This window comes from Globicephala melas, chromosome 1 (assembly GCF_963455315.2).
Source record: "Globicephala melas chromosome 1, mGloMel1.2, whole genome shotgun sequence".
NCBI classification, from domain to species: domain Eukaryota; kingdom Metazoa; phylum Chordata; class Mammalia; order Artiodactyla; family Delphinidae; genus Globicephala; species Globicephala melas.
Window position 1 is genome coordinate 62,231,584 of NC_083314.1, and position 18,227 is coordinate 62,249,810.

Here is an 18,227-nt window from a genome sequence, read left to right on the forward strand (position 1 = left end):
AGCCCCAACCAACTACTTATCTAACGCTCATACCCCAACACAATATTTCTCCTGCCTTAAATCATCCCAGGGCTAGGAACCAGGCAGATCTCTATAGATTAAAGCCCATGGGAATTATTCAAATTAGCCAATCCTAAACTGTTTGCAATGCCCTGCTTTGCTTGTCCCACAGAAACCCCAGTAAAGACTCTGGCCTCAGCTTTTCTCTTGTTCCTGTTTCTGTCTGAACAAACCCAGTGCTCCCATGTGGCCCTGCGTGGCCTGGCATGTCTCTTTCTCTTAGGAAATGTAAGTAATACATTCCTCTTTCAATGGCATTGACCTCTCTGTGTTGTCGCTCAATCACCTCCAAAAACTAAAATCCCATGAGTATAATTTTAATCTAGTTAGAAAGTTAATAACATAATAAAACAACAGAAAATTGTTGAGCATTTACTATGTGTTGGGGACTATTATAAATTATACATGTATTTTCCTCTTTAATGTGCAGAACAACCCTCTGAATTGGTGCTAATGTTATTGCCATTTTATATATAAGGAAGGTGAGGCACAAATAGTTAAGTAAATCTGATATCACACCGCTGGAAAGTGGTGAAGCCAGGATCCAAACCACAGCTGTCTGGATTCAGAGTTCTATTCAAGACAAAGAAAGAATGTGTTGAATTTCAAAGGACTCTCCCCAAAATCTCCCATCTTATTGCTGGAATCTTACCAGATTCCTGATTCTTTCTCTTGACTTGGAAAAATGGAGTTAAGTTTTATGACATAATATACCATTTGCTTGTCCACCATCTAAGGTCTCAGAGCCTAAATACCTGCATGTTAGCCTGAAAACATGAAGGGTGGGGACAGATGAAGCTGCTCTTATGTCCTGAAATTCAATTTCTTTCTTCTAAGGTTAGTAAATAGAAAGGTCCAAAGAAACATGAGAAAAGAAATGATGATTAACATTCTCCTAAGATAGGTGAAGTCTATTTTCAAGGTGGCAAAACTGAACTCTAAATCTTCCTTATGTTCCAAGTCTGACCTGCTGACTCCAAAAGGCAGGAGCAAAATTATTTTTAAGAAATCCTAGAACATACCTGTGTTGAGGCAGCAAACCATAAATGTCATGGTTAAAGCGAGCATTTAATTTATTCTCTGCCCATTTGTTGATTTAGAATGTAGGGTAAACTTGGTTGACAACAGAGTTAAAATGAGTAAAGAGAACAATGTCCATGGGCATCCCATAATCCCAGACCCAGTTCCAAATCCATGCACCACGCCTTGTGCTGAGAAATACCTAGGCGAGAATGCAAATAAATGCACAATAGATGTTTCCCAATATAACAGTTTACTTTCATAGGATCATTTTCTCACTTCTTCAGATATCTCTCATTTGGCTCATGAGAAGAAATGGATAAGAACTCTCTTGTCTTTTTAGTTTGAAGAGTTCTTCTTTCTCAAGACAGGAAGGCCAATAGATAGCCACACACATTCCCACATACAGAAACATCTGACTTGTTGCTTATAGCTCCGGAGATCTCCTCAAGCTTTCCTCTGGACCTCACCCACTACCCCTTTTGAACCTTCTCCAAGGCAGTCTTTGATGCCTGCAATCTCTTAAATTCCAAATTCTGGAAAAACACAATGATGCAAAAAGACTAGAGATCCACAAATTGACACAAAAGATCCCATCCATCTGTTAATTACTGTATTGTAGAATCTAGAACACTTAGTTAATCTGTATCCCTATTGAAGGAATTGGAGTTGGAAGACGGTGTCAAGTGTCATGTCAATGAAAAATATTAAGGGATTTTAAAAATGGTTTTCTGGTAAGTTCATTTTTGTAACTCTTAGCTGAGTTGGTAAAGCCTCCACACTCTGTTAAAAATAAACATTATGGAAGTCACTAAAGTTTGAAATATTTATTTGTATTCCATTCTCTATTTTTTTGGGAATGGATTAACAAGATGTCTATTGAGGAAACTGGTGAGAGAAGGTAATTAATCAGTATTGAAGCAGTGTATGAATACACACTACACATATTTCATGCAATGATCACATCTCAGCAGGTAGTAGGCAGGTTGCATCTCAGGAAAGAGAATTTAGGCACCAAACCTGTGCAGCTACATGACTGAGCTCAGTCGCCAAATCACCTCCAGCATTTCCAATGCCGATCACAATGATTTTCTTGCCGTGAAATTTCTCTGGACTCTTGTATTCCCAACTGTGGACACACTGACCTTTGAAACTTGTGACTCCTGTGGGCAAGAATAGAATTGCTCAAGTATTGACCATTATTTTATTTTATTTTTTAACTGCTGGCCTATTCTAAAGCTTATTGCTAAATTCAAATGCTATGCTATTTAAACCTCTCATTTTCTGGTCTACTGTTCCTGGTCTGTGAACTGTGCTTGCCGAACATTATCAGACAGAATTAATTCTCCTACAGTTTTGGTCTGGACCAAAATTTTATGATCTCAGGTTTACTAGAAACTCAGATATTTTATTTCTGCCTCCTTTTTACTTGTCTATACCCTGCCAAGCCTTCAAAGAGCTTGGCTCCTCCTTAAGTAATATATCTTCTTTATCCATCATCTTTGTTATTTACAAATATGGCTCTGAACCAATTCCCTGTCTTGCTTTCCCAGCCTATGCTTCATCCCTGTCTAGCTTGTTTCCATCTCTTTCTAGGCCCAGTACACCCTTCCTGCTAACACTAGCAGTATTCACTCTGCTCTCCTACTAGGGACAAGTGCTCACTTGACCCTGAAGCTGAGAGGACATAAGAACGTATTATTTTTGTTTAAAAATATGCTCATATGGTAAAGCCATAATAGCTGGTTGATTTTGTAGCCTTTCATCTTTTAAACAATATTGGGGCATATGCACATGTGGCCTTCATTCTCCTCCTGTGACACTGAACAGCCCTACTCCATCCTAATTGTGGTTCATTCCTTGCCCTGTTCCTTTTTCCCTAGAGAATATGCTCCCAAACTTCAGCTTTCCCCTGGAAGCAGTTCTTTGATCACCTAGTGAACTCCTGGCACAAATCTAAATGTTTCTGAACTCAATCATTGCTAAGTTCAATTTTCCATTCAATTTCTTTTTTTTTAAGAAGATGTTGGGGGTAGGAGTTTATTAATTCATTTATTTATTTTTGCTATGTTGCGTCTTCGTTTCTGTACGAGGGCTTTCTCTAGTTGTGGCAAGCGGGGGCCACTCTTCATCGTGGTGCGCGGGCCTCTCACTATCACGGCCTCTCTTGTTGCGGAGCACAGGCTCCAGACACGCAGGCTCAGTAGTTGTGGCTCACCAGTTGCTCCGCGGCATGTGGGATCCTCCCAGACCAGGGCTCGAACCCGTGTTCCCTGCATTAGCAGGCAGATTCTCAACCACTGCGCCACCAGGGAAGCCCTTCCATTCAATTTCTGACTGCAGCTCTTTCAATTATTTCCCCTCCCCTTGGCCCTACTGAAATTCCTCTCACTCTCTGAAGATAACCTTTTCTTCTCCTTTGTTATGAAACAATAAAAATCTGAGGTGCGTTCCTCAACACCTAAAAGTTACTATGTTTTCATCTATTCTTCCTCTGTCTCCTGTGTCCCCTGCATCGGCAGGCGGACTCTCAACAACTGCGCCACCAGGGAAGCCCTAAGGTCCTTCTTGATCTGGTGTAACATTCACTCTCTAACATCATCTCCTTCTATTCTTTCTTCTACTTCCACCACACTGGACTGTCAGGTACATACCCACCTCAAGTCCTTTGCACTTTTTTCTTCCTTCTGTACGATCTGTTTCCCTCATATATCTGCATCACTTCCTCAACTCCTTGGGGGTATTTGTTCAAATGCCCTTTTCTCACTGAAGTCTTATCTGGCCATCTTATCTAATCTTGCATCACAAGCCCTTCTCCCCAACCACCCATCCCTTCGCCCTCCCCTGGCAATTGTTTCTCTTCACAGTCATCACCTTCCACATATTTATTTCTTTTTGTGTCTCTCTCCATCTACTGCTATGTACACTCCTTGGGGACAGAGATTTTGTCTGCTTTATTCTCTGCTAAGTCTCTGGTACACAGTTGGTGCTCTGTAGATATTTCTTGAATGAATGCTGAATGAATGAATACAGGAATATTTACACATCTAATAAGCTAATAACTAATTAACTAATAGACCTCTTTTGACCAACCTTAACTTTATCATCTCACGCACTGGGAAACAGACACTCAAAGCAATGGAAGTGGAGGGAGTCTAGCATCTCCTTAGACCCCAAGGGAGTCTCAGGTTCAGCCCTCTTTGAAAAGACCAAGTATATATCCTGCTCCTAGAGATAAAGAAGGAGATCTTGTGCAGGTAAATCATTCCTGTACCATTCCTTATATTCAGGGTGCTTAAGCTTCCAAATAGTAAACAATAGCACTGCAGTCTTTTCTAAGATGTGTAGTGACACTAGCACATAGCTATTTATATCCACCATGCCATACATATAGATACACATTCAGGAATAAAGCTAAATATTAATATATTTTCTGTATCTCTGATCTCACTATTTACTCCAAACTATTACCAACACAAAACAATTCCCACATTTTGCCTTCCAACTGTGGTAAAATGTAGCACTTTCCTCTTATAACCCAGAACTGGTGGTTGTATTAGTAATTTTTATTTTCAATTTTATAATATGTATTATTTGCATGGAACTTGAAAGAACATGCATTTCTTTATAATCAGAAAATATGTTTATTTTCAAACTAAGATGACTTTCAGAATGATAAACTTTCTCCCAAAATAACAATAGCCACTATGATAAAACCCCATAACACCAGTGTCTTAGCGTTCTGTAGGACGTACCTGAGTGGCATGAAGGGATCGGTTTCAAGGCCACTACACACCACAATCCCATCAAAGACATAGGATTCCTGCTTCCCTTCGGTCTGGACGACAACATCTCACTGTCCTGTGCAAGAGAAGTCAGAGCGCTTCCTCACGTTGCACAGCTTCGACTGGGAATGAGACGAACTCAGACTTGTGACCGCTCTTCCCAGCTGCCCTTCTGCCCAAGAACTCTGCCTCAATGAATAAGGTTGGTTACAGCTACTCTCCTCTGGGTTTTCATTAGAGTTCATTTATAACTGGTCTCCCTACCAAGGCATTTTTAAGTAGAGATGTATCTCAGTTTGTTCCAACTGCAGTCCCGAATGTAGTTAGGGGTGAGCCAACACCGGGCGCACAGTCTGGCATTTCAGCCAATCCACCATACTTTTTTTCCTGAGGAAAGTGAGGAGAGAAGCTCTCGCCGACTTCTCTGGAGATTTATGTAAAGCTCACCTCCAAGACTGAATGAAAGCTTTAGTGCATTTTGCTCTGGCCTGGCTCTTGGCTCTAACAAGAGGGTTCCATGTATGCTGAGTGGTCTCTGCCCCACTTACCAGAAACCGGATGTGCTTCAAACGGTGAAAGGGTTTGACAGACATCCGGAGATACTCCATGATTTTGGAATTGTGCAAGTAGTTGGGAAAATGATCAGAGAAAGGATAATCACTTCAAAGTGTGGCTGCTGGCAGATCTATAGGCACTGGGCTTGCCACCTTCAGTCTTCTCCTACCAAGAAAATAAAGGACACCTTGATAACTGAAGCCAAGGAGGGATAAGGATGTATCCTAAGGAACCTGCAAAAAGTTAGAAGACTGGAAGACTGAGAATAGAGCTATAATCAGCAACATTTAGAGGCCAAGTAGAAAAATATTGAGAAGGAAAATCAGAAAGAAAACAGAGTGAAATCACAGAAGCTAGTGACAAGTGTTTTGAAAAGGAGCTGGTTTTTAACATCATTGGATCCCCTTGAGACGGCAATAAAATTCTTGGCAGAAAGTCCATTCAATTTGTCAACTTTTATTGGTAATGGCAGTGACAGCAGTTTTGGGGAAGTGCTGGGATAACCGTCTTGTAGTGATGGTGGAGATGAAGGAAGAGGGAGCACACAGTTCTCCTTCAAGGAGCTAGACCCTGAAACGAAGAAAGATTGATTGAACATCATCCTTGGGAGGAAGGAAGGAGTGGGATTCAAAGCACATGTGTTAGGTACTGATAAAGATAGCAACTATTATGCTGGTAGTTGAAGGATAAATCAGTGCTGTAATCCTTGCATTCCTATTTCCCAGATAAGAAAAATTGTCATTACACATATAGAAGCATAAGTCTATTTAAACTTATATCTCCACAGCCCTCCAATGTCACTGCTTCCTTCACAACAGATGGGCTCCAGTCCTTCCTCCAGACAGACCTAAATGGCACTTAATCCACTGACCCCAGCACCAATCACCGCAATTCTTTCTCCTGGCATTGTGTCTTGTATCTGGAAACATATTAGTATAAAATCAGATTTTTATTGCCATGTAATTTTTTTCTATCATGCAAGATTAGTTTTTTTTCTAAAATTGCTAGTTAGTGCATTTAAGGAATATCCTACTCAAAGCTGTTATGCCTTTCAAAGGCACATCGAGTGACAGAAAATCCTAGCTCACGTGGGCTTTCTTATTTTTAAATACGAAGGAGATTGTTTTGCTTTTTCTGTTTGTTTGTTTGTTTTGCGGTACGCGGGCCTCTCACTCTTGTGGCCTCTCCCGTTGCGGAGCACAGGCTCCGGACGCGCAGGCTCAGCAGCCATGGTTCACGGGCCCAGCCGCTCCGCGGCACGTGGGATCCTCCCGGACCGGGGCACGAACCCGTGTCCCCTGCATCGGCAGGCGCACTCTCAACCACTGCGCCACGAGGGAAGCCCTGCCTATTTTTTTTTTCCCATACAAAGATCACACTATCTTGTTTCTCCAAATGTCTTATGATTTCTTGTTGAAAACTTGACATTTAAGTTATTGTAGTGAGTCTGGATTCTGATTAGTTCCCCTCTCCCATTCCGGGGCTTATTAATATTGCTGGGGGGGGGGTTGTTAGTTTATTTGCTTGGTGGCTTGCGTGGACAAATTCTGTGAAGTATATTTTCCCTGCGGTGTGTAACCTCTGATGTCACTGCTCAGATTTTTTCCCTTCTTTTATGTATATATTTTAAATTATTTATTTATTTATTTGGCTGCACCAAGTCTTATTTGTGGCACTCAGGATCTTCATTGCCACGTGCGGGATCTTTTAGTTGCAGCATGCCAGCTCTTGGGCACATGCTGTGATATTCCACTGGAGGTGGAGACAAGGGTAACAGGGTGGCCTACCTTTTGTAGAGTAATACCACACCCTACCAACTGGAGATGTAAGAGGGTGGCAGCCCTATTTTTCAGTATTTCCCCTTGTGGCATGAAATCTCTGCCCTACAAGCAGGAGCTGGGAATAGGAACAATCAGAGCTCCAGGGTCCTTGGTTTTTTACACCTGGAGTAGACCTTCTTTGCTACAATGAGTTAGATGGAGCTTTGGAAAAGGGGTCTTGCTTAGACCATGCTTCTACAATCTGTGGAGCTCTCTTCTTTACTATCCACAGCTACATCTGGGGTAGACATGGAAGAATATGCCTTCTGTAGGGGCTTCTCAGATTTCACAACTCACTTTCTGATGGTACAGGTTTGGGAGCCCAAGTGATGCTTTAGAGTTGAATAGTCACAAGCCTTTGAAAACAATGTTTGTGTTTCCTTCAGTATTATAATCTCTTCAAAGACTTTATAGGATTTTAGGTTATTAGCTCCTGGCTTGTTTTATGTCCAGAAAAATATAAATAACAATAATCAAAGTGCTTCCATAGACAACATTCTTAAGCCTGTTGACCCTCCTCTTATTCATTGGTCTTTGTGCCTTACCCATCTCTCTTTCACTGAGTTCAGTGGTGCCTATCTTGAAATCACCTGAAACAACAGGCTTGGGTGGGAAGACAACACCCTTAGTCTGATACTGCTCCTGGGCTGGTTCCCTTTGTCTTATCATTTCTTAGGTACATTAATATTCTCGATGTCCATCTAATATTCACTGTCCTAACAGTATAGGCACTTAGTTTGACAACACTTATTTTTGCACATCGACCAAAATTTGAGAGCACAATAAATGGTTCACAGCTTATTCTTCTTCCACTGGGTCTTTAGCCTCATTTGAGCTTAGATTTTTTTTCCCCATGTATACCACATTTAATACTTTAAAAAGCATTTCTGTCAGAAGTTGGAATGTTCTGCCAATGTGGGATGAGACCCTGGTCTGCTCTTAACTTAGGGTGACATTTCACATAGTGGTGTCTGAAAGTCTGGCGAAAGAGACACTGGGGACCCTTTCCCCTAATGTCCCTGAGATGTACACTAGGCCAGAGAGGGAGCTCTTTTCTTGCTGTTCTTTTGCCCAGGACTCTGGATGGGAAGTGTTTCTTTGACAGTGGTGTTAACATCTTCTTTAGTCTTTGTTTTTCTCCTGTCTTCAATATATAAAGCATATTTTATACCGCTTAGTAATTTTTGCTATTTTTTTCAAGATATTTCCAAAAATTCTTATTTTTCTTAAAATCTGACTTCAAAATTATACCCTGGAATATTTCTGTAGCATAGGTTATTAGTGTAGTTAAGTGTTTTGATTTAATTTAGTTTGGAGAGAGCTATTATTTATTGAGCATTAACTATGTTCTAAGTTAATAAGCACTTTGTAAGTATAGTCTCATTTAATCCCCACAACGACTCAATTACAAAATTTATTATTTCCTTTCATAGACAAGGAAAGAGACTCAAGGGAGATTAATTGTCTAGTAAATGGTAGAAATAGAATGGAAACCCTTGATTATCCAAATTCAAGTTCTTTCTTCATCACTCTGATTTATCAGCTCCTTTAATGATTGTTGTGGTGGTTTCAAATAAATGGCCTCAAATTCTTTGATATTTCTCCTATTGAGAGGTGGAGCCTGTGCTTCCTACCCTTGAATCTGCGTGTGTTTTTAACTCACTTATAACACATAGAGTGCAATGAAAGTGAACACATGATTTCTCAAGCCAGATCATAGAAAGTGATTCAGCTTGTCTTATTCACTGGGACACCCATTTTGGAGGCCTGAGCTTCCATGTGAGAAGTCCAGCTATCTTAAAGCCACCATATATTATGAAGAGGCTCAGGACACTTGGAAAGATCCCAACTGACAACTGTGTCCACCACCAGACTTGAGAATGAAGATGCTTCCAGATTGCTAGCCCCCAATCGCCAAGTCTTCCCATCTGAGGACCAGACATAGTGAAGAAGAGACTGTCATTTTTACTACACCATTTTTCTGAGTTCTGGATGCACAGAACCTGTGAGCATTATAAAAAATGGTTATTTGAAGCTTCTAAGTTTGGGGGTAACTTGCTACATGGTGATAATAACTGGGGTAACTTGCTACATGGTGATAATAACTGGAACCATTGAACAACCTGTATAACTGCTTAGATATATCTTTCTCTATTCCCCCCATGGTGTTACCTTAGCAGTGGGGTTAAATTAGTACTAAGCTAAAACCAGATCTAGATTAATGATAACCAAACTTAAAAGCAAACTTCAAAAGAATTAAATTGATTCAAAGTATCTTAACTGCATATCAGAGCAAAAGTTAAAAATTAGTTAAAGAAAAGCATTAAAATCCAATATCCTAAAGCCTAAAATGTCCAGTATGCAAAAAAAAATTATCAGAAAAACTAAGAAGCAGGAAAATAAGACCGACACCAGGAGAAAAATAAAAATTATTTTTTTTACCAAAAATGAAAGAGATGATATAAAGAAAAATTAAAACAGCTATCATAGCAAAGTTATGTATGCTCAAAAACTGTAGAGGAAAACATAGATATGAGAAATAGAAGACCTAAAAAAGACACAAATGGTATTTCTAGAGGTGCAAAATACAATGTGTGAAATGAAAAATACATGCTTGAAGTTAATAACAGAATAAATACTGCAGAAAAAGAGATCTGTGAATTTCTTGAAGACACAGTAGTAGCTACTACCTAAATGAGGCAGGGAGGGGAAAAAGTGCAGGGAAAAATGAGCAGAGCATTAGTGACTTGTGAGGAAACATCAAGCAATCTAAATATGTAATTGGAGTCCCAGAATGAGAAGAGAGAGAGAGCGACAGAAAAAGTAGGTAAAGAATTAATGATCAGAAATTTTCCAAATTTCATAACAATTGTAAGCCAATAGATCCAAGTAGCTCAAAAAACCCCGAGTTGGAAGAAACTTAAATCAGACCACACTTAGATACATCATAATCAAACTGCTGAAAAATAAGGAATAAATTAAAAATCTTAAAAGTAACCAGAGAAAAATGACATATTGTGTTCAAGGTAAAAAGATAAGATTGACGGCAGATTCCTGGGTGTATACGTATGGCTCATTCACTTTGCTGTACAGCAGAAACTGGCACAGCAGTGTAAAGCAACTATACTCCAATTAAAAATAATCATATGACCATGGACAACCAAAAAAAAAAGATAACAGATGTCTGAGGGTACAATTAATAGCAGCATATTGTAAAGATTAAAGTATATATGTAGAAATAAAATATAAGAATAGCACAAAGGACAGAGAGAGAAAATAAGTATACTGGGCTGTACCATAAACATTAGTTGAGAGTGCAGTAAGTTAAAAATATATTTTACATCCCTATAGCATCCACTAAAACAAAACAAAACTTAACTAAACAAAGTACCAATAAATATTTTTAACATGTTCCAAGCAATAATTCTATATTTGCAACAAAAGTTTCAATTAGATTTAATAATAGTGCTTATTTTTTAAAAGTTCCAGAGAATAGAAAAGACAATATTGAAGAATCAAAGTTCCACTTTCAGATCAGCCTTCAAGTTAGAAAGCAAAGTCAGTGACAAAGGGGCAAAGGACTTCGTAGACTTTACCCATTTCTTAATCTCCACCCTCAAACTGGGCTTCCTCAGCAAGTATAACATTTGTAAATATGGTATATAAGTCCGGTATGAGTAAACTTCTTTTGAGAGCAGGGTCTCTCTTTTGTTCATTACTATATCATTGGTGCCTGACATAGCAGGTATACAATAGTATTTGATGATTTACTGAAAGTGTCAGAACCCTCTGGAGAAGTAAGCAAATTGAGCACCAGGTGTCAATCTTTGCAACTGGGTGAATAAGAATAGAAGATGTTATCATTTGTGGCCAGGTGTTTAAAGCTCCTAACCCCTTTCTGATAAAGGTACTGCTCTCAACTTCTCTGTGACCCTAAGTTGGAGTGCTTATTCGACAGCTTCCAACTCTGACTTTGAGTGTGCTTGACCTTGGTTTAGCAAAACTAACTCTTGACATCATTCCTTGTATCCCAACTGACCTCAGCTTGACAATTGAAACGCTGTATCCTTATTCTTCCTTTAATTAGTAGTTTAATTTGGACTCTAAATCTGGGCCTGAATCCAGATTATTCTTATCATAACTATTTAGCACAAGGAGCCTGTATTTCACAGGCATCATGCCAAGCGGGGGGAATAAGATGTGGAACTCATGCCATCAAGGAACCCGCGATCTGAGGAAGAGGCAAACACATAAACAGCTAATTAGCACATATAGGACTAAAAGTAGCAAAGCAAATAGGACAGTGGCAAAAAGCACTGAAATATACAAGCCTATTACAAAAACTTGGCATACACAAAAATACTTGTAAAAGCTTGGCATCTGCCATTCTACATTTCTTGAATCTCATGACAACCCAATCTTTGCACCCAGTGAGATGGTCCTGAGGACGTATTTCCCATGTCTGTTGATAATTTCCTCTAACCTTGAAAATGGAAGCTACAAGTCCCAGCATTTCATCATTTGCTTCTTGTTTGACAGCAGAGGAAGAAGCAACTATATCATGTAATTGGACTAACCACTAAACTAGGAACCAACAATCATGTTATATGAAAGCCCTCTGGTTCTGTATAGACTATAAAATTAATCCAAATGAATTAAGTTAATAATGGAGTCCAAAAATCACAATTTATTATATCACCATGGGAGCAGCAGCCTCTGAGTTCACTGTAGGCTATGTACTGCAGACCCTAGATCGTAGATGATCGTGAAAGGGTTGCAAGGAGAGAAAGGCACAAGGTAAGACAATCACACTTGACTGAAGCCAACACCAGTAGGCTCATCTTGTTGACCCAGTATGGGTTTCCCAACCTCGGCACTATTGGCATATTGCACTGAATGATTCTTTGTTGATGGGGTGGGGAGGGAGCTGTCCTGTGCACTGCAGGATGTTTAGCAGCATTTCTGTCTTCTACCCACTTGATGCCAGTAGCACCACCCACCACCAGTCATGAAAACCAAAAAGAGACATTATTAGATGTTCCCTGGAGGGTAAAAATCCCCTGTTCGAAAACCACCTACCTAGTAGCCTGATAGTATTCCTGTTACAACAGGTGTATTTTCATTTCATTTCACCAAAATAAGTGAGGCTCCTTACCATGGCCCTCATGTGTACAATTAAGTTGAACTAAATAATTTCCATAAACATTCTTACTTTAACATTCTTTAATTCTCTAAACCTCTGTCCCTGCGCTGTCTCCAGGTTTTACTCTTGATCTCTCTCCTTTTTAAACATTTTTCATTCATTCATTAATTCTACAAGCAATGATTAAGCATATTCTGTGGGTCAGACCCTGGGCTGAGCACTGGGAATATGTGGTTAAATAAGGTAAGTTCCCTGCCCTCAGAACATGCACAGGGGAGAGAAACGTAAGTGAAGAAAAGCAGCTCATACACTTCAACAGGGTGACCACTATAGAGGCCAGAGCCTTGAGTGTGTGTTGGGTACAGGTGGGAGATGGGAAGGAGGGTGGCAGAGGATAGAGCTGGGGTTTTACTCATCACTTGAGTGGCTGCATAATGCACAGGAAATCTAGAAGCTGACCCTCTGAGAAGGCTGTTGAGCTTAGCAGTTTTCTAATATCTGAGCACTGGTTTAGCAGCTGCACCACTGGTGTCATGGCAAAGGCTCATCCTATCTCTGCCACAAAAATACAGAGGAGATAAGGCTGCATTCTCAAAAAAGGCTTTCATTCCATGTGGAGTCAGCCTGTCTTCCTGGCTTGATGCCCATACAAGTGAACAAACAAAATAATTGTGGGCTAAAGTACTCTCTACCTTGTTCACCCAAGGGTCATCTTCTGATTGCCCATAGCGTGCAAGGCATTTGGGGCGTTTGCCAGGAGCCTACATGAGCCTGTGCGCGCCTTTCTAGGCTGAGGCCTGGGGACGGCATGAGAATTGCAGAACAACAAATTAAGACTTTGCTTATCCCTTCTGACACATACAAAGCCTTTGTACCACCCTCAATTTGCAGAAAGTTTATTTCTCTAATTATATATTTAAGGACCTGAGTCAGTCAAACTTCTGCCTCCACAGAACTATCTCATTGCATAAACAGAATTTCATTTCCCAACCCTGGCCCTAAATGGCAGTGGAATATTGGGGTAAGGCGGTTCACATTGCTCTGCACATGTGTCTAAAGAGTGCAGAGTCCGTCTGGACTCCGATCTGTCTCTTGAGGCAAACCCACACCTCTGTCCCAGAGATGAGTTGAAACATGAAGTGCAGAAGGGCTCTGGTATGTGAGAGTGGCTGTCATCTCATTCACATCCTGGAGGTGCTTTCTGCTTTCCCTTCTCCTGATGCCCATGATGTAGCCCAAACTGACTGCATTTTGTGACTTTAGATTTTGGACTCTTGTCCGGATGTCCTAGCGTACTCCAGTCCTTGCCTTTGCAACTTTTCCAAATGGTGCCTCTCCGTCATCCAGTCAGCCAACCTTTATCTCAGGCTGATGATGTGTTGCTATCCAGGCATCTCTGGCTGCTCAGAGATTAACCTAGCCCAGTACACATCCTGGAGAATGCCCTGCTGTCGCTGGGAAACAAATAAGCAATAGCTACAATGTGTATGTTACAATGTGTACAATGTTGCAGGTAGTAACAGAAGGACACTTATAGAAGAGAAGTGGCACAAGAAGAAGAAATTTATGACTCCAAGGGAGGTGGGGACAGAGAAGTTTTCTCAAAAGGGGTATTATCTGAGCTGAGTTTCTAAGAAGAAATAGAAATTGATCACCCAGATAAGAGGCAGAATGACTGAAGAATCTGTGTGTACTCAGACACAGAAGGGAGAGCAGTCCAGGCAGGTAGGCAACTACAAGTGTTGAAGGCTTTCCTGGAGGGCAGAGCAAAGGGGTTGAAAGAAGATGGGGCAGATTCCATGGCCTGATGGGGAAGGAGTCTGCTACTCACAAGACTTTCCCTACATCACTGAAGGATTTCAAACAAGACAGTGCCACGGTCAGACTTGGGTTTTGGAAGGATTACTTTGTAAATAGTGGAGAAAATATCAAGGAAGGAAAACTGATTAGCTAGAACTGAAGGAGGTGAGCCATCGTGAAACAAGGACCTGCATAGGCAGAGGTTACAGATAAGACAGACATTTAGGAGGTCAAGATACGGAACTCAGTGACCGATGGAGTGATTGGTGAGGGAGAAAGAGGCATCAAGCTGACTGGTGGGCCTCTGGTTTGGCAACTGGCTCTGTGGTGATGCTCCCACCTCTTGGCTTCTGTTTGGACACATGGGACAACGGTCCACCCTGTTGAAATCTATGAGCTGCCTTTCTTCACTTACATCCCTCTCTCCAGTGCATGTTTCTTGTCTTATTCAACCAGTGCTTGCCTGGTATTTGGTTCACAGAATATGCTCAATTACTGCTTAAAGAATTGGTAAATGAATAAAGAAAACTTAAAGGGAAGAGAGAGAATAAAACCTGGAGGCAGTACAGGGACAGAGGTTTAGAGAATTAAACAATGTTAAGGTAAGGATGTTTGTGGAGGTTATTTCCTTCAACACATTAATTATACAGATGAGGAAACCAAGGCCCAGAGAGGTAAAAAGACAGGAAGAGTGGGTGGTGGGAAAGTGTGGGGAGGAGAGACAATGCATTCAGTTTGGATTGTATTACATTTGTTTTGCCCATGGTAAATCCAGTTTCTGATATCCAATGTGCTGTTGGAATGTAGAGCTCAGGAGAGGGGTCGAGTCTAAACATATAGGTTTGGGATGCAGATCTTATGAAGACCAGGGCAGGAAATGTTACTAGTACCTCATGAGAGTAGATGAAGTCAGGAGCCAGGAGGACCAAGGGGAGAGCTCTGATAACCTCAGAGCTAGCATAGAATAGTAGGAAGCAGCACAGCAAGTTACTTATTCTTCCTACACCTCACTCTCCCCCAACTATATGTGTACCTACATTATAGGGTTGTCATGACATTTATTTATTTATCATCTTTATTGGAGTATAATTGCTTTACAATGGTGTGTTAGTTTCTGCTTTATAACAAAGTGAATCCGCTATACGTATGCATATATCCCCATATCTCCTCCCTCTTGCATCTCCCTCCCACCCTCCCTATCCCACCCCTCTAGGCGGTTACAAAGCACGGAGCTGATGTCCCTGTGCTATGCGGCTGCTTCCCACTAGCTATCTATTTTACATTTGGTAGTGTATATATGTCCACGCCACTGTCTCATTTCGTCTCAGCTTACCCTTCCCCCTCCCTGTGTCCTCAAGGTCATTCACTAGGTCTGCATCTTTATTCCTGTCCTGCACCTAGGTTCTTCAGAACAATTTTTTTTTTTAGATTCCATATATATGTGTTAGCATATGGTATTTGTTCTTCTCCTTGTGACTTACTTCACTCTGTATGTCATGACATTTAAATGAATGAATATTTGTCAAGCCCTTAGGGCAGTGCGTGGCAAGAAGTCTATGCAACTGTGAAAATTAATATATAAACACTAATATTTGATGGTGGACAGAGGAAAATAGCTCTAAAAAAATAAGTAAACTAGGTATGATAAGAAAGTAAGAGGAAAGCAGGCAGCTGTGAGAACACCAAAATCTAAGGGAGAGAGAGTTTAAAGAATGAGGGAACAATTATATGACAAATGCCAAAGAGAGACTAAAAACAGGAAAGATTGAAATGTCTATCCACTGTGGCAATTGGAAGTTCACTGGTGATTTTAGAGCTGCGGTTCAGGGAGAAGAGGGGTAGGCTCAGGTGTGTGTGGCTTGGTGGGCAGGAAATGGGAAGGATAATGTGGGAAGTTGGCTCAGAGCAAGGCTGGGCAGAGAAGAGGAGAAACCCTGATCAGGGCGCTGTTAAGCCAGAGCCTGGTCAGGATACACAGGAGCACAGGGCAAGCCCCTTCTCCTTCCCAGAGTCCTCATCTGTACAATGAAAGAGGACTTGATCTCTACATTTCTACCAGTGATGATGACCTCATCTTTTCCTTTTTTTTTCTACTAACATTTGATGATGATCAAGTTCTTTTTGATTTAGAAATGGTACCTGGATTTGCTAATGATATCCTTTTAAAATGTCGTTTTTAGTTTATGGAGATAGATGCTGTCAGGTGTTGGTTTATTTTTAATTTATAAAAATGTTTTCAATGTAAACTTTCACCTTTGATCTTTGGGAATGTGTTTTCAGTATTCTCCCATTAACAATGAAGCCGACTCCATTGTCTGTGAGAGATGGGGCGATTATTCTCAAAGTCACGAAAGGAGTAACCCAAGATTTTAATTCAGTTTGCTGGCAGCTGGTGAGAATAACTGGGGTGGTGGCAGAAAACTAATTTAGAACTGGGTCTCTAAAGAACTCAGTGTTTATAAATGCAAAATGCCTGTCAGTGTAAAATGTCTATTTCTCAAAACAATGTTTTTTTTCTGCCACATTCTCTTTTCCCACAATAGGGTATAACATATCATAAGATTTTTCCTCTGGAGAAATCAGCTTTAAAAAACTTTTTTTTAATCTTTTTGTTTCTCCCTTAGTGATAGAGTGTTTTATAATAGCATCAGTTATATTTTATTAGATTAATGTGGTTATGTATGTACCTAGACAATTTCAAAGCACTCTTGCATGTTTTATTCATCTGATTTTCTCAGCCACTCTTTTAGAATGGCAAAATAGGGGTGACTAGTTCCATTTGAGAGGTAAGAATCGAATGCTAAAAAGACCATGTGACCAACCACGGTCTCACAGAATTGCCCAGGAGCACCTCTTAGACACTCAGTCTGGAGAGAGTGCCCACATGGGGAGTCAGTATGCAAGCACTGATTAGGTAGTGTCAGTAGGTGCCTGGCTTATAACTGGTACTCATAAATCAGTGGGCACTAGGGAAATAAGGGCCCCCCGACGTCTCTCTGTGCAGCACTCATCTTTACTGTCAGGGTGTTAGATGCGGTGATTTTAATCTCTTAGTCACTGAAAATTAAGAGAAAACCAAAATAATGCATAAGGTGAAAACGAGGGAAGAGGAGAAGGAAAGAAGAGATAACCTTAGCAGTAGTTAAAAATTTCACAAATGGTGGCTCTAGATGGTGAAAATATTTCTGTAAAGTGCTGACTTCATCATTTTACTAAGCATTTATGGGATAATATCTAAGAAGCATTTTGAGTGCCTTGGAAAATAGTATTAGACAAATGTAAAATAGTGGGCATATAAAAGTGGAAGACAATCTCAGAGATATATTCTCTGAATTAGAAGAAATAAAATTGCTTTATTCATCAAAATGACCAGTATAAAGTGAAGAAAGCAGAGTTTTTTGCTTCTCAGCAGGGTAACCAGTCTGGTTTTCCTAAGGATTAATGTAGTGTAAAGATGTTTACCAGCAATAAAAAAAAGTCTATAGAAATATTGCTTTCGTTCAGCATGAGGGTGAAAGATTGCTAATTTAGTCTCAACAGAAACAATTTAGCTGTCTTTAGGACACATGCTCATATAAGTTTAAGTCATTTACAGTAAGTAAAAAATTCTATGATCAAGTTGTTTACTTTATCAGGATGTCAGATTTAGAGGGTGCCCTGATCTTATCTCAGCAGAATATCTTTTCAGACAGCTTTTTAATATTCTGGACATTATCCTTTGAACCAATTGGTGTCATAATTTCAAAGGATGACAAAATAAAGAATAATCTTTTCTCAATGTTACTATTACCAAAATTCTTATGCCAATTTTAAGATAATGGTACTGTAAGCTTGACTATAAAATACCGTACCATAAACTTGAAAGAAAAACAATTATTTCTTTCCTTTATCCCAAGAAAATAATTTTGAAGAAAAAAAAGCTACATGTCCAAAGATAATTTTAGTTGCATTATTCATGATAGAGATAAAATAACAGAGACAACTTAAATAATAGACAAATAGTTAATAAATAATTGCATGTTGCTATGGTAGGCTATTATGTAA

The 18,227-nt window shown here is 40.1% G+C and overlaps 1 pseudogene; it reads right to left on the reverse strand.

Moving 5' to 3' along the window:
• Positions 1–1,156: 1,156 nt before the first annotated feature.
• Positions 1,157–13,110, reverse strand: LOC132593889 (flavin-containing monooxygenase 5-like; annotated as a pseudogene).
• Positions 13,111–18,227: the final 5,117 nt, after the last annotated feature.